Here is a 14,543-nt window from a genome sequence, read left to right as displayed (position 1 = left end):
TTTTCAGACTACTAAACTATTTTCTATGCATTCCCCAAACAAAAATGATTGTTTTCATTTTTAGGAATGCACAGAAAAAAAGATTTGTTTTTATCCCAACAAACACTGTTACAACAAATGCATCTGTTCCTGCAATTGTAATTGAACCTAAGAAAAATAAAATAACCTTAAGCATTTCAGGAGTAAATGTAAAATAATATAAATAAATATAAAATTAGAGGGGAAAATTGTTTTGGGAATACAAGATTCAGTCTGTGAGAAAAACACAAAAAATGAGGTTTCTGTATCTAAACAGAGATTTAAGAAAGACACGCAATGATACAGTTGACCAAATTTATAGAATAATATTTAAAACTGAAAAATATGTTTTAAGTTGCCAGAAAATAAATGTTGTTTAATTAGTAGAAATAAAGTCGTAGTTGGGGGGGGGGGGGGAAGATAAGTTAGAAATAGATTTAATTTGTATAAATCTATACAAATAAAGTAAATTGATGTTGTAACTAAACCTACCAGTTCCAGTGAATGAGAATTTGGCCATTGTTTCCAGATATTGATGTCTGGAAAGGTTAAAGCTTGGAAAAAAAACTAACAAAAAACCAGAGAAGCTGAAATTCCAGCTTTCATTGAAAATAAAATCAACAAAAAAGTTTTTGCAAAACCTTTTTCAGTGTTAATTGAACTTCTAAATACATTTAATTTTTGTAAAGTTATTACATTTTCTTTCATTCACAGACTCTACATTTTAAAGTCTTATTTCTGTCAGAAACTTCACTAACACAGAAGTGTAAACCAATTAATTCAACTTCTGGTCTTCCCTGACATCTTTAGAGATTGTTTTGCTGTGGAAGTAAATTAAATAATTTCCAGAATGATGTTTCCTCAGTATCTTTTTGCATTAAACAGGGTTTGGATTCTGTGGTTCCTAATGAATTTGGATATGTCAACAGTGACTGGATCATATCCAAATATGACTTGATGGGAAAGCCATTAGTTTTTTTCCCTGAGGTTACGCTGAGATCCCATCTGGTGATTGCTAATAAATGTGGATACATTCTGGAGAAGAAAAAAAAAAAAAAAAAAAAGCTTGCAAAGCTTGTATTGGATTCTAGTATGAGTTACTGAGAGTGCAGTTTCTTGAAGTTTCATTCATGTACTTCAGGGAAGCTGAGCTTGGAGTACTTTAAAACTTAACAAAAAGAACGTGACATAAGACTTCAGTTTGGTATTTTTTAATTCTACAGCAATTGTTTTTGCAACAGAATTATGTTTGAGATCAGTAAAAAAATATTATTATGTAAGAACACTTATGTCAAAATCCAAAATAAAGCCATCCATTAAAAGCAATTTTATATTTGATTGTAGCTACCAAATGCTTACCGTAAAATATAACTCTAATTATTGAGCGAGTGCCTGAAAACTTTCCTCCATTAGTAGGATGAAATGTAAGTCATATTTATCTTTCCTATGCAGCATCCAGAACACTTAGGCAAGTTTAAGTTTATATACAGTGTTAGGGAGAAAATCTGAAGAGGACCAGAAACAAATATTTGTCTCAACAAAGAGGAAATGCACATCCATTTTCAAAATCTTATAACTTGTTGGAAAATACAGCAGCAGGATTAGACTGGTAAGGATGATGTTTGAATGCAATTTATGTTATTTGTGAACACTACTACAATTACATGCAGGGAAATACTGCATTTCTTTTTGTAAAGTAAAAATACTGTTGTTCGGTTCACTTTTTTTTTCCCTCCCTTAACAAAGCAATTATTAGCCAGGGCAAATTGACCCTGGTTTTGATCAAAGGAGCAATTTATCTTATCCTGCAGTTCCTGCAGCCTAACAGCTATCTGTTGTTGCAGAATGTGTGGGTCGCCTTTAGCTGCCGACCCCATCCAGGCATGAGAAAAGGGAGTGAGGAAAAACCTATAAAGCCCAAAATAAAACCACGGATTCTTCTGGTTCTTGTCAGGTTCAGTTACAGTGGTACAGAAACAGCAGTAAATTCACTGAGGCTCTATCAGATCAAAACAGCTCTGTTATAAATATCATTCATATAAACCATGTGGGCGAGAGAGAAACTGTCAGAAGAAGGGAAAGGAAAATAGATCTTCTGCACTTCAATAAATTATATGATACTTTTATAGATTAGAGCAAAAAATTAAAATTTCACATACAGATGCCTATATATCTGTGAGTATGTGTATGTGTGTATACTCACATGGTAGTATTAATTTAAATACTCAAATGTTTTAACTCAAGATATTTTACTTTAATAAAATACAGAGATATCAATGACTGTAGATAAAATTAGAGTACAGTATAAATCTAGAACAAGAGGTTCAAAGAAGTGCCTTATGTTTTCCTCAAGAATTTACTCAATGGCTTGATGCACTTCTAATTGGATGAACAATGTAGTTCTGCTTGGTTTTGCAACTGGTGAGCAGCTGAGGGAGTTGTGATTATTAGAGGGTATGACCTTTAAAGGTGATGAGGATGTGGTGACCAAAGTGCTTGATTACCTACACAGTGGATAGAAGAAGTTTGTTTCATATGTTTCCCTGCTGTAATTAAAATTATCAGCCAGTGTTTTAATGATGTACCATTTTGACAAACTCCATGTGCTTGATGGTGGTATGTTTGGACATTTTACATTTTGAGATGCCTTGACACAATTATTGGAGTACAAGTTGCCAGGTGATAATGTACCTTTCCTCCTTTCTGACCTCAGCTAGATCTAGAGCCATTTCTTCTTAGCTACAAGAGTTCATTAAGTAGAGAAGGATTAATATATACATGTTGGTTCAGTAAAGCACAAATGAGAGGGAACACGCTAGCAAAAGCATTCACACTGCAGTGGCCACAGCTGTACAGTAAGAAAACAGGGACACATTAAAATGATGGAGTGCACCAAGCCTTTTAAGAAGGGAATTAGGTTTGTTACATGATTTCATGAGAAGTGAAGCTACATGCAGTTTACCCAGCATCTACCAAATGGAGTAAATCTGTTTCTTAAGAATTGTCATATTTTTGGGCACACCACTAACTTTGATCTTCATTTATTTTATTTTTTAACACTTTTCAAGTGTTTTTTCTTGCCACCATCTGCTGATTCCTTGCCCAGGGGAGCTGAGGTCGTTGAGTTCTACTGTCAATGCTGTGCATTTGCTGGCTCAAGTCCCGAGTCAGCTAAACAGAGAGATAGTTGCTTTGAAAGGGTAAACGATGGGATTCAAGATAATTTTGGTACTTAACTGCTCACAGTAGATAGCTTACTGCCTTGCAGGTCACTCCTTAATGACCACAGGGAGTAAAGCCAGAGACAAAGAAAAATTAGGTTCAGTGAAAACCAGGAACACAGAGGAGGAAATATACAGGAACAGGACTCCTAACTTAAAAACTGTGAAGCAAAAAGAGCCACTAGCTGACCCCAAAGCTTCCTCTGCTCTTCTCTGTTGGGTTCACATATTCACTAGGTGCCTATAATTGTGTCTCTGATCGTGTCCAAAACTGCTGCAGACTGATAGTGCATCCTTAAGCACAGCTGGGAAACCAGAGCAGCATTCATTTACTCCAGCTTTACTCTCTTTATTTAGAGACTTTAATCAGAGCTGGTTATCCTTGGCTACATTTTCCATCAAGGGAGGAAATAAGGGACTGCTCAAGGGGATATTTAACTCAATTTTTTGTTGACTATTTCTGCATGTACTAATCTGTTTTCCTCTACCTGCTTCTGTCCACTCTCTACAGTGAAAGCTTTGGATTAGACCTTTAGCATAGGCCAATATCTTTATTCAAGATTTCCTCTTTTTTGTCCCACACTCCCTTCCCAACAGTAGAACCCACAACCTTGTGGTTCAAGCTACAGGGTGACAGGAATGACTTCACTCATTACAAGCAGAGTTTGTCCCTTGCATCAGCCTTGTAGTTTTCATTTTTGGGGCAGTATTTGAGAAGAAAAACTGTTGAGATTCTGGGAGGAAAGATCCAAACACAGTAGAGAGCTTCCTTGTGGATTGGTTGTGAGCAAACATCTCCTGTTAGGCCTGGATGTGGCACTTTCAGAGAGGAACAGAATTCAGAATACATCTTGAAGTGGATGAGATTGACTTTAGATAGCTGTCCATCACCACACTTGAGCCTTCTGCAAAGCCACTTATTGCTCCCCACATAAAGAAACATTAGGCTTGAAAGTCTGTGGATCTCTGCTGAAGTCTGTGATCTTGAAGCTTAATACTGAATGCTTCTCCCTTTTTTCCATTTATATCTTTTGCTGAATGTTGCTGTAGGGGCTTAAATCAGTAACTTTTGCACAGGTGCAGGTGTGTATAAGTTCTCAGGAGTTTGACAGAAGGAATGTAGTGTAGAGAAGGGTGACACTACTGGGCTCTGAGGCTGCTGCTAAAATGAACTAGCAGGCCACACCTAGCACATGTGTTTTTGCACTACTAAGGAGCACCAAAAAACTCTAGCTTTTAAATTTTAAAAATGAAGGACAAGTTTGGCACCGCCTTTGATGGAATCACCATTCTGGTGACCTCCCTACTGCAAGGATGTCAGAAACATCTCCTCTCACTGGGAGTCGTCCTTCCTGCTCTGCCATATGTTGGCTAGGAAGGGCCAGGATTATCAGTAGCACAGCCAGATACAGTGGGGTGGCTGTTTACCCAGAGGTGAATCAGAGTGCATGCACTGGGCCAGCATTGTCTGAGGAAGGGGTGCCCTGAGTATTGCTGATGCCTGAATGTAAAGATCCACTTTGTAAGGTAAATTTGTGTGTCTCTTCTTGACTACAGATGCTGTGTCTCTTCTTAACTGCAGATGATGAATGATGTTTTTCTGTAATTTCATTTTCTGCTGCAGCTGCCATCTAGCCCTCTAAAGTAAAAATTGATAAGCTACTTCTGTAAGTCACTAGGTGGAAGCATCTACCTTAATACTACTAGCAAAACTCCTTATTAGAGAGATAAGTTTTCAGTTCCTCTCACCTTTAATTTCTGCATCACATTACACAATGTCTCATTATCCGATGCTATTAATGGCAGTTGTTCTATTGTCTGGTTTAGCAAAGTACCTCAGCACAAGACCATACCATGTCCTGGTCCTGTAATGTTTGGAAATGCACTTTATTTTGTATAGTGAATAATACTTGCATGTTTGGGACTTCATTTGGTGAGACATGCAAGTATGTGTTTAAACTGAGTTCACAGGAGCAAATGCTCTGGTGGCTGAGCTGGGACTAACACAAGTCTTCCTGACCTGCAAACACCTTCAGCAAAAAACCAGTATGAAGCCTTCTCAGAAGGGCTCCCTAGGCCCCTTCTTTCTGTGTCAGTACCTCCCATTTTCTCCACACTGTGAATTCTCTTCTCCCTTTCCTCTCTCCATTTGGAATAGTTGGCTGCCTTGGAGAGAAGTCCAGATGCCAATTGGCTGTGTGTGACCTGGGCAGCCTGGAGGCTGCTGTTGTTATACTGGAAAATGTCACGAATTTGCGTATAGGTCTTCTGCAGCATTGTAGCTCTTTACTAGATGGCCACTTCTTCCTCCAGGTGTTGGTCTCCTGATTTTTCTCCAAATCTGTTCTGTCACTGAAATCTGGACTACTCACTAAAGCTCTGGAAATGGCCAGGTGGAGAGCAGTGGTGTTAAGCAGAAAAGGAGGCAAGTTGAGATGAGCCACCCGGCTGGGTATTGCATTCTGACACACCAGAGGCTAAGACTGCAAGCTGATTTCTAGGTCTCCCTGTTCCTAATCTACTTTAGGCAACAGCAGCAGGGCTAATTCAATTTAAACCATTTAATCTAACCTGGTAGATTTTGCGGGAAAGTGGATTAGCAAGTGCTGAAAGCACTGCTTTGCCACCAAAGCTCCATAGACTATAACCTCATGGAAAAAAACTACAAACAACAGTCTGAGGTTGCCCTGGAAGTGTTTCACCCTTGTCAACCATGCCAGCTCTGCAGCAGGCAAGGAAACCAGCTCGATCCTAATCCGGTTCTTCATCCATTGGTGTATTCTCCTGCAAATGCCAGTTTTTATTGAGGTTGATACATGAATCAGGGAGAACTGACTTTGGTTTTCATGCCACAGACTACAATGCTGAGAAATAAACAAAAAGAAATCTGTTTTTTACTTCTTAGCTGAGCAGTTTTGATTTGAAAATCACTGACAGACATCAAAAATGGGACCCCACAATGAAATGTTTACAGTGCCATTTCAGAAAGGGACTCCGCTTTGAAACTGAATGGAAGTATGTGGGAATTTTGCAGAGCAGGGCGTGTAGGGGTAGAAAATTAAAGCACGATGGAGCCATCAACATCCAGAGTTTAAGGAAAAAATGGTTTTTATGTTCCTCATGTTTCTTCTCCATTGACAAGATGATCCCTTTCATTTGTGGTTATTGAGCTAGCTTTTGTCTTGATTCCCTGTATTTTCAATTTGGTGGCTTTGGCTTTGTGTTATTTTCCTTTATAAACAGTACTAGCAAACTGGGGAGCTCTGCACACTTCATTGTGAAACAGAAAGAAGACCATTGCTTTATGTTTTTCTTCTGTTCGTTTCTCTTGTATGACATAAACAACATGTTTCATGTAAATCAATGCATAATTTAGCATTGACTTTGTACTTTTATTTTGATTTGATGGAGAAATGCTTAACACTTGACACCCTTATTTCTACTTAATTTTCTCATGCAACAGCTCATGCTGCTTTCCATAACATAAATGAAGAAGGCAAACTCTATAATTGGAGACTTGGAATGACTTCATCATTACAATCTGATTTGTTTACTCTTGGCAAACCCCAAATATTCTTCCTGAGAGGAAGTTACACTGTTGTGCCTGCCATTAATATAAATATATATTATGCCATGTGTTTTATCTATATAGGGCACATTTGCTTCCCAGTTCACTGTTTGTCCCTGAGAATAGAGAAAACTATTACAAGACAACCTGCTTTTTATTTTGAAACTGTGAAAGTTATAAGCTTCAGTGAATTGGAAAAACTCAGGTAACTCTATGGGACAGAGACATTCCAAAGCACTTCCACTGGACCTGGAAGTACAGAAACAAGACCATGGTGAGGATACTTTGTGGAGGTGACTGGCAGTAAATGAGACATTAATGTCTTGTGCCTTCTGTTGGCCAAGCTCTCTTTGCAATTTGGGTTGTGTTTCAAGAGGCAGCAAACAGAGGAGTGCACAAAGTAAATCTTCTCCTGTACAACTGAACCTTCAATGTCACTTTTGTATGTCAGGGTAGGGATTAACAGAAAGTATTGCACAAACTGGGGAGAGCACCAGATTGGGAACAGCTTGGGGAAAATGATGCTTATTCATGTAGTGGGGGGCTCATAGGGGGTGGTTTAGGGGGTACACTGGCAGCATACACAGCATACATGAGGAGGGAAGATAGGGGTTGAAGAAAATGAGAAGCCTTCCTGTAGGTCAGTAACATGAACTCGGCTGGCTGCCGTCCCTGGGGAAGTGGCAGAAACCTTGTTGTTTGGAGCATGTGAAACTAGTATAAACAAGACCATAACAAATGTTTGCTGGAGAACAGTCCTGTGCTGGCAGGGAATGCTGGGTGACTTAATGGGTCTTTTCCATCTGTAGATTCTATGGATAACAACAGATGATGATGAAAAAAAAAAAATAAAAAAGAGGAAGGAAAAAAAAAAGGTGTGAAACTTGTGCAGGCATTTTTCAGAAAGAAAATCGCTTTCCCGAAACAGAGAAAAAGCAATCTGAAATCACCCAAAGACATTTATTGAACCTTATCCAAGTCTGTTTTTACAAAATGTGTTGATATTCAGCTGCTGGGTGAGATCTTGGGCTGATTGACGTCTGGTGGAGTCCTACTGCTAGCTTCAGCAGGGCCAGGTTGGAGTAATTGGGGAACCAGAGTTTGGTTCATTTCACCATTTAGAGCTAGAAATAATTCTAGTAGAACTAATAGAAACAGAGAAATAATAACCCCCACTGAAAATAGTTTAACTCATGTTTCCTCCTCACAAACAAACTGGCCCCCCCCCCAAAAAAAAAAAAAAAAAAAAAAAAAAAAAAAAGGAGACAGGAGAAAGAAGAAAAAACATCTAGCAGAAGAGTAGATAAGAGCATTGCACTTCCAGTCCCCCCTCCTCACAAACCTGCCTCTCCCCCTCACCCATCCCAGTAATCCTACAGGGCTGATGTGTTTGGTTTGCTAGTGGGAAAATACCCACTAGATGTAGCTCAAAAATTGTGGCAGAAAATCTAGAAAGTGAAACAAGACAGATATATAAGAAAGATGAATGGTCTGGTTTCATTATTTTTCCTTCAGTTTCAGATGGAGCAGATGTTGTCTGTCCTCAGCTTTTCCCAGAGTCGGCACTCTTTGCTCAGAGTTTGTAACCATTGCCTTTGAGGATGCTCTGCCCTTGCTGGCCTTTCACCTCCAGCTACCTTTCCATTTGCAGTGATGCTTCTGAGGTTTGGGAGGATAAGGATGATGGAGTAGAGAAATGAGAGGGTGACTGAGGTGAGACAGGAGGCTTGTACCTCTGTGGAGGACCAGCTGAGTGAACAGGGGGATGGAAAAGCAGCAGTTTCCTCTGCTGCACCTGAGCTACCACAGCTCAGGAGCTCAGGGAGGCTCTGTGACTCCCCAGCACCTTTTCCTGCCCATTTCTGCCACCAGCACCCCCCTGCCCCATTTGCTGCCCTGGCCTCACCCTCCTCCTCAAATCTCCCTTTCTGAGGAATTTCTGTGACCCCAGGCTGCCCATCCTTGGTTCACTTCACCCACGGGCAGGAGGAGGGGAGTGGTTGCAGCCTCCAGCCCCACTGTGTTTGTTGGGGCTGTACAATCCCAGGATGTTTCAAGAAGGCACAATAAAAATTAGAGCTGAGCCACTACATCTTTGATTCATGCTCAGTAACCACATGAGAGGATTGCATGCTTATAAAACTAAACTGTTTCAGCATTAAGAGAAATATTTATTTAGATCCTGCCAGTACAGCTGACCTGCAAGACTGATTTCCTGATGTCTCTTCCTTGCGGCAACCTTCCTTTTTCTGCCAAGTTGTTGCATCTTTCTTTTGTCAGTGTTTGTTTTGTTGTGTCATTTCAGGGGGCAGAAAGGATGAGTGTGTGTCTCCCCACGCCTGACCCCATCAGCCCCCTGGCAGCCCCTTGGTGTGCAGTGGTCTCAGTGCTCCTTTGCTCTGACTGTTGAGTTTTGTGTCTTCCCAGCTGCTCCCACGGCCTGCCCTCCTTGAGGGCTCTGCTTTGGTTTTTCAGTCTATCAGAGCCTGTGCTTGACCTCTCCCGACAGTTCTGCAAAGGGTAGGCTGTGATGGGCTTGACATCTCTTCCCTATCATGCTCTTCCCTCACCCTCAGGCTTTTGAATGTGGTTATGATCAGCTTTGCTTTGATTAACTCCACTGTCTTTTAGGATGTCTCAGAGAAGATGCCTCGTGGGCTCAGATTCTCAGATTTGGGGCAACAATTATGTTATGTCCTTGGCAATGCCCAGGCATGTCATATCATACAAGATATTCCTTAACTTCCATCTCAGAGTGCTTTTCTGAATGCCCCTCAGGGACCTCCCCTGTCCTCCCTCCACAGAGAAATGGAGGACATATTCCCTGGTGACCAGGGAGTGCTCTTCCAGCCTTTTCCCATGGCTAGTTTGGGATTTCATGGTGCAGTGGACTTTCCCATAACTGTTGGTCACTGTATGCACTGAAAACTTCTCACTGTGCTGTGCAAACTCCCTGTCACACCTGGTGAGCAGAGTCACTTTGAGGTTAACTTGAGAGTGGTTCTTCCTTTGTCCAGAAGATTTTAGCATTTCTCCCCCAGTCCTCACTGTTGTTGGCTTTTCCTCCTGGCTCTCACACTGGGTCCTTGCCCCATCGTCTCTATCTTTTCTTTGCCCATGCAGCTACTCTCTTGCACTTGAACTCTCACCTTCTTACCCTTCAGAGAGAGCTAAGTACAAATTTTGTGAACTGTCACATGTGGCTCTGGGCATCTGAGCTTTAGAATATAGAGATTTTCACTGATGCCTGTCCTGGGTTATCCTGTGAGTTTTAAAAAAACCTCTGGGCTTTTTCAAGGAAGCAGAAGTGTTAGAGTCCTGAGCATCATGTTTTCCTCTGAGCCTTCTCTAAAATGTTCGGGCCCATCCACAAGGGTGCAGAAGGAGAATGTTTATTGCAGAAGAGTGCATATGTATGTGTCCATGTGTACAGAGATGTGTATATGTCTGTATGTGGGCTCCTTGTGCTAGGCCAGGTGCCAGCAATGGGGTACAGTGCATGAAACTGCTTGATGTTTTGGAAGTGCTATGGTTTCATTTAGCGCTATGATTGCTCACAGCAGGGGCATTTTTTGTTGTCTTTTTGACACTTTATACCCTTTAGCAGGTAGAGGATTCAATAGTTTGGACATGAGGGCATGAAGAGGAAATTTTGGACTGGAGGCTAGGAAAGCATTTGCCAGTAATTGTTCTAACCCATAGAAATAATAATAATAGTAAATGGCTAATATGTTCAAATCTAAGCAGCATGAGGATAAAGCAAGCTGTAGGAAATAAATCAGTAATAGTAGTGGTGTAGGCTGGTGGACAAGGACTGTCTCTAATTTTGCAGTAAGGGAATCCAAACAATATTCAGTGTCTTAAAAAGTGAAACATTTTTAAACATTTTTAAAGAATGAATGCTGAAATTATCCCACTTGTGACAGTCATGTGTACAATCTCAAGAGAGTTGTTGGGACCCAAAGCATTTCAAAGCTGAGTGCCATAATTAGATGTGTGCAGTACTATCTGGTAAAGGGATCTGACTGCCAAGCTATGTTTTGAGTTATAACAAGACAAAGAATCAATCATAAAGAGCCACAAAAGAAAAGATACATAATATTTGCATTATGTAGCTTTCAGGATACAGTAATGACAGCTCTGGAGCTTGCCCTGCAAAGCATCATGCTGCACACCACAGGCTACGCTCGCTTCTCTAACCACACCAGCAAAGCTTGGAGTGGCACTGCTGGGGCCCAATTTCACCCCTTGCCTTTAGTCTTAGGATGCCACTAATGGCAGTAACATATAGGCCAAAAGTACAGGCAATATCTTCTGCAAAATAAAGTCATGGCTCTCTGCAAGAGGCCTCAGAAGCCCAGAAAAAATCATTATCTGTGGCATTGTACAGGCATGATGGATGTCACACGCATATTTTGCTGACTTGTGGCCCAAGAGATTATGGTTTGCAATGTTAAATCGTTGTCAGTAATACACACTGAACAATCATTTTTTATTAGGATGTTGAATGGTAGCAATTAACAAATTAATTAGGGAATAGGGATACAAACATATTCCTTTATAGGTTATGGCATGGGTAGAACCTTTATTTTCTCCACTTAGTTAGTGTGTATGTTTTAAAAGGAATAAGTTATATGTTCATCATTTTTCTTGTTGTCCAAGATCTCAGCAACAAAACAGTAGGGAACTCCCATTACACATTTCAGCTTGAAAAGTATTCCTTTCTTCTCTCTGTAAAACACGCAGGTCTAGTGATCCAAGTTAAACATTGCTGGAATTTAACCATGACTCAGAAACAATATTAATTTTGAGCCCACATATTTTTCTTCTGGTAGGGTATAAAAGTTTAAAATAAATACACCACTGTACACCAGACAATCTGTAAATGGTAGAGTGCAATGGATGAGACAAAGAAAGAAAAACGAAACAACATGCACATACACCAACAGAGCAGCAGCAATGTTGGGTGGTATGAACTTCTTTGGTATGATGGCAGGAACCAGAGTTTTTTCCCCCATTTCTGTGGTCTGGTTCAAAGGGAACAGAAGGCTGGCATCTTGCCGCTTAGCTGGGTCAGAAGATTTCCGTCCCATACAAATCCATAATTGGGTTACTTCTTGGTGGGAAGCACAGGGATTGTTCAGAATATTAGCATGGCATTTCTGAACTCCCGCATCCCTCACTCCCTCCCTGCGCGGGAGATACCACACTGCTGTTTGTCTGAAGTCTAAAGGCTGCCACAGCCATCTTTTTCAAATTAAAATGGCAATGTAAATTTTGTAAATGTTAGTTCTCCTAATTGGCAGTGGCTTGTATAATTAAAATAAAATCACTAATACTTTCTCTTGTTTTTTTTATTATCACTGAAGTTCATTTTTCAGTAACTCAGACAATGTCTTCATTTTTATGAAGACCCATACTGACCTCTAAATATCTGATTTTTTTCAGTGAATGTTTATGCCCATCTGGTTTGAATTTAGCATTCTTATGAGTCATTCCACTTTGATAGGAACACTCTGCTATAGAAAACTTCTTTTAATATTTTAAAGTTTTAAATCAAACACTGCATACTGCATTACCTAAGCCCCTCGACAATTATGGAAATCAGTGGGTTTGTATCCTTCGTCAGACATTGCATTTGCTCTCTTTGTGAATGAAATGTTTTTCATGCTAGAAAGGTATATAATGCACATGTGTTCAAGTGTTTTACCGTCTTTTGCTGCCACATCCTTTCCCAGACTTAATAACAGCCTTTTTGGAAACAGCCTCAGTAGAGGAAGGATGAGTGATTCTATAGGAAATAAGGATGCTCAGCACTTCCTTACATCTGACATTTAACCCAAGCAAAAGTGCTATATTTATTTTACTATCAACACTGATTTTATTACTTCTTATGTTCTTACTACACGCATTTCCTGATGTTAAAGATATAACAAATTCTTTTGGGTTATTTCTTTATGTGCAGGGAAGAGTTTAAATAGAGTTTTTTAAGAAACTCTGAATGAATTCCAAAAGAAAGAGAAGGAAAAAGGTTAAAAGCAAGCTATTAAAAGCACGGTGCAGTGGAGACCATTCTATTTCAAAATAAAATCTCAATTTGCCAGTATGTTTTGTTGAGCTATAACTGAATCACCACATAAAATAGAATAGGTCAGTTCCAACTGGAAAAAAAATTGAATTTTTTGAAGTATTGTTTGTTTGCACATAATATGTTCCAACAAGTTGAGACTCCACTTCTTTTCTTGACTACTTAAATTCATTTTAGCTCTTAAATATGCACAAAGTAAAATTTAAACATTAGTATTTTCTCTGAGACCCCCAACTAGAAAAGAATTAGTTTCTGAGTAAATACAAGTGAATTGCTTTAAACCAGATGAAAATTACAGTACTTTATTATATTATAATATGGAAAAATGTAAGAAGTTGGGATTTTTTTCTATAAACACAAACTATTTAAGCACTCAGTTTAAGCAAATGCTTCGCAATTTTAGAACATCTTCACACATACTTACAAATTAGACTGACACTACTTTCCCAGTTTATAGCCTATAATATCCTTCTTCAAAGTCTCTGACTTTTGTCTCTTTGCTATTGTCTCTTTTCTATTGGGGTAAATTTGGATTAAAGTAAACAAAGAGGGCACCTAATTTTTAGCAGAAAATTTAGAACTCCATCATGAGGATGGAACTTCATGAAGATTCAAAATGATCATACTTTTATACTCTTATGCTAGGGTATATTTTACCTTGACCAGGGCAGCAGAGCAGCTAATGTGCTTTAAGCAAGATCTGCCCGCTGGAACAAAGCAAGTGTGTCATTGCTGTGCAGACTGGTAGTAGTGTCTGGTTTATTTTGGTTGCATTTTAGGTAAGGTAAAAAAAGACAGGCTAAAATTAATAGAGGCTAAAATGTAGTCCCTTCATTTCCATCATTCCTAAGCAGCCTGTAACATGAAGAATACTTTTGTAGTTCACATTAGTCACATTTTCATGATGGAAGAAAGGATTTATTTTTAAGTACAGTTCAGAGGTGTAGTGTTGTCAGACTAATGTCAGAATTCCACACTTTTAATATACACTTAGCCTTCAATAGTCAGACAGATAAATACTAAAGATACTAAAGACCCTTTCTAATCCATTGAGGATACTGTGTTTTTCTTATCTTTCTTTCTTATTTTTTTTAAAGATGAGATAATGGAAAACTTTAGCCTTGTTAAGAAATCTGGAGATATTAAATTACAGAATTATAATTTTGCTAATTTTCAATAATATTTTTTCACCAATTGCTGAACTTTGTTTTCTCCATTTGCAAAGATAAAAAGGAAAATACTTTCACTCATTTGCTCAGTGTATGTTTAGAGTGGTGACTGTTCATTTTCACAGGAAGAGTTCAAACATGTAATGGACATAAGAAACATTCATCACATGGTTGTATGCATACAGGCTTAAATGCTCCCATTTTACTTGTAAGGATTAGGGAAAGGTAGTGGAGAGACTGCCCTTGTGAGTGTGCAGACTCTGAGGGCTGTTATACAAAACATTTTATATTAAACATTTTGATGGTCTGACATTATTTTTAGCAGCATCATTCTGGTGGTCAGCTCCCTTTGGGCATACCAAGTACACTACAGTACCGTCCACAACTAGCAAAGCACAGACAGGGGTCTCCACAGCAAATCATGCTATTGCTGACTTCGTATTTAATAACCAGTTTTCAAAGGTAGGAACAGGAGAGGT

The sequence above is a fragment of the Sylvia atricapilla genome, chromosome 5 (genome assembly GCF_009819655.1).
Source record: "Sylvia atricapilla isolate bSylAtr1 chromosome 5, bSylAtr1.pri, whole genome shotgun sequence".
NCBI lineage: Eukaryota > Metazoa > Chordata > Aves > Passeriformes > Sylviidae > Sylvia > Sylvia atricapilla.
Note: the sequence above shows the minus strand (reverse complement) of the source record.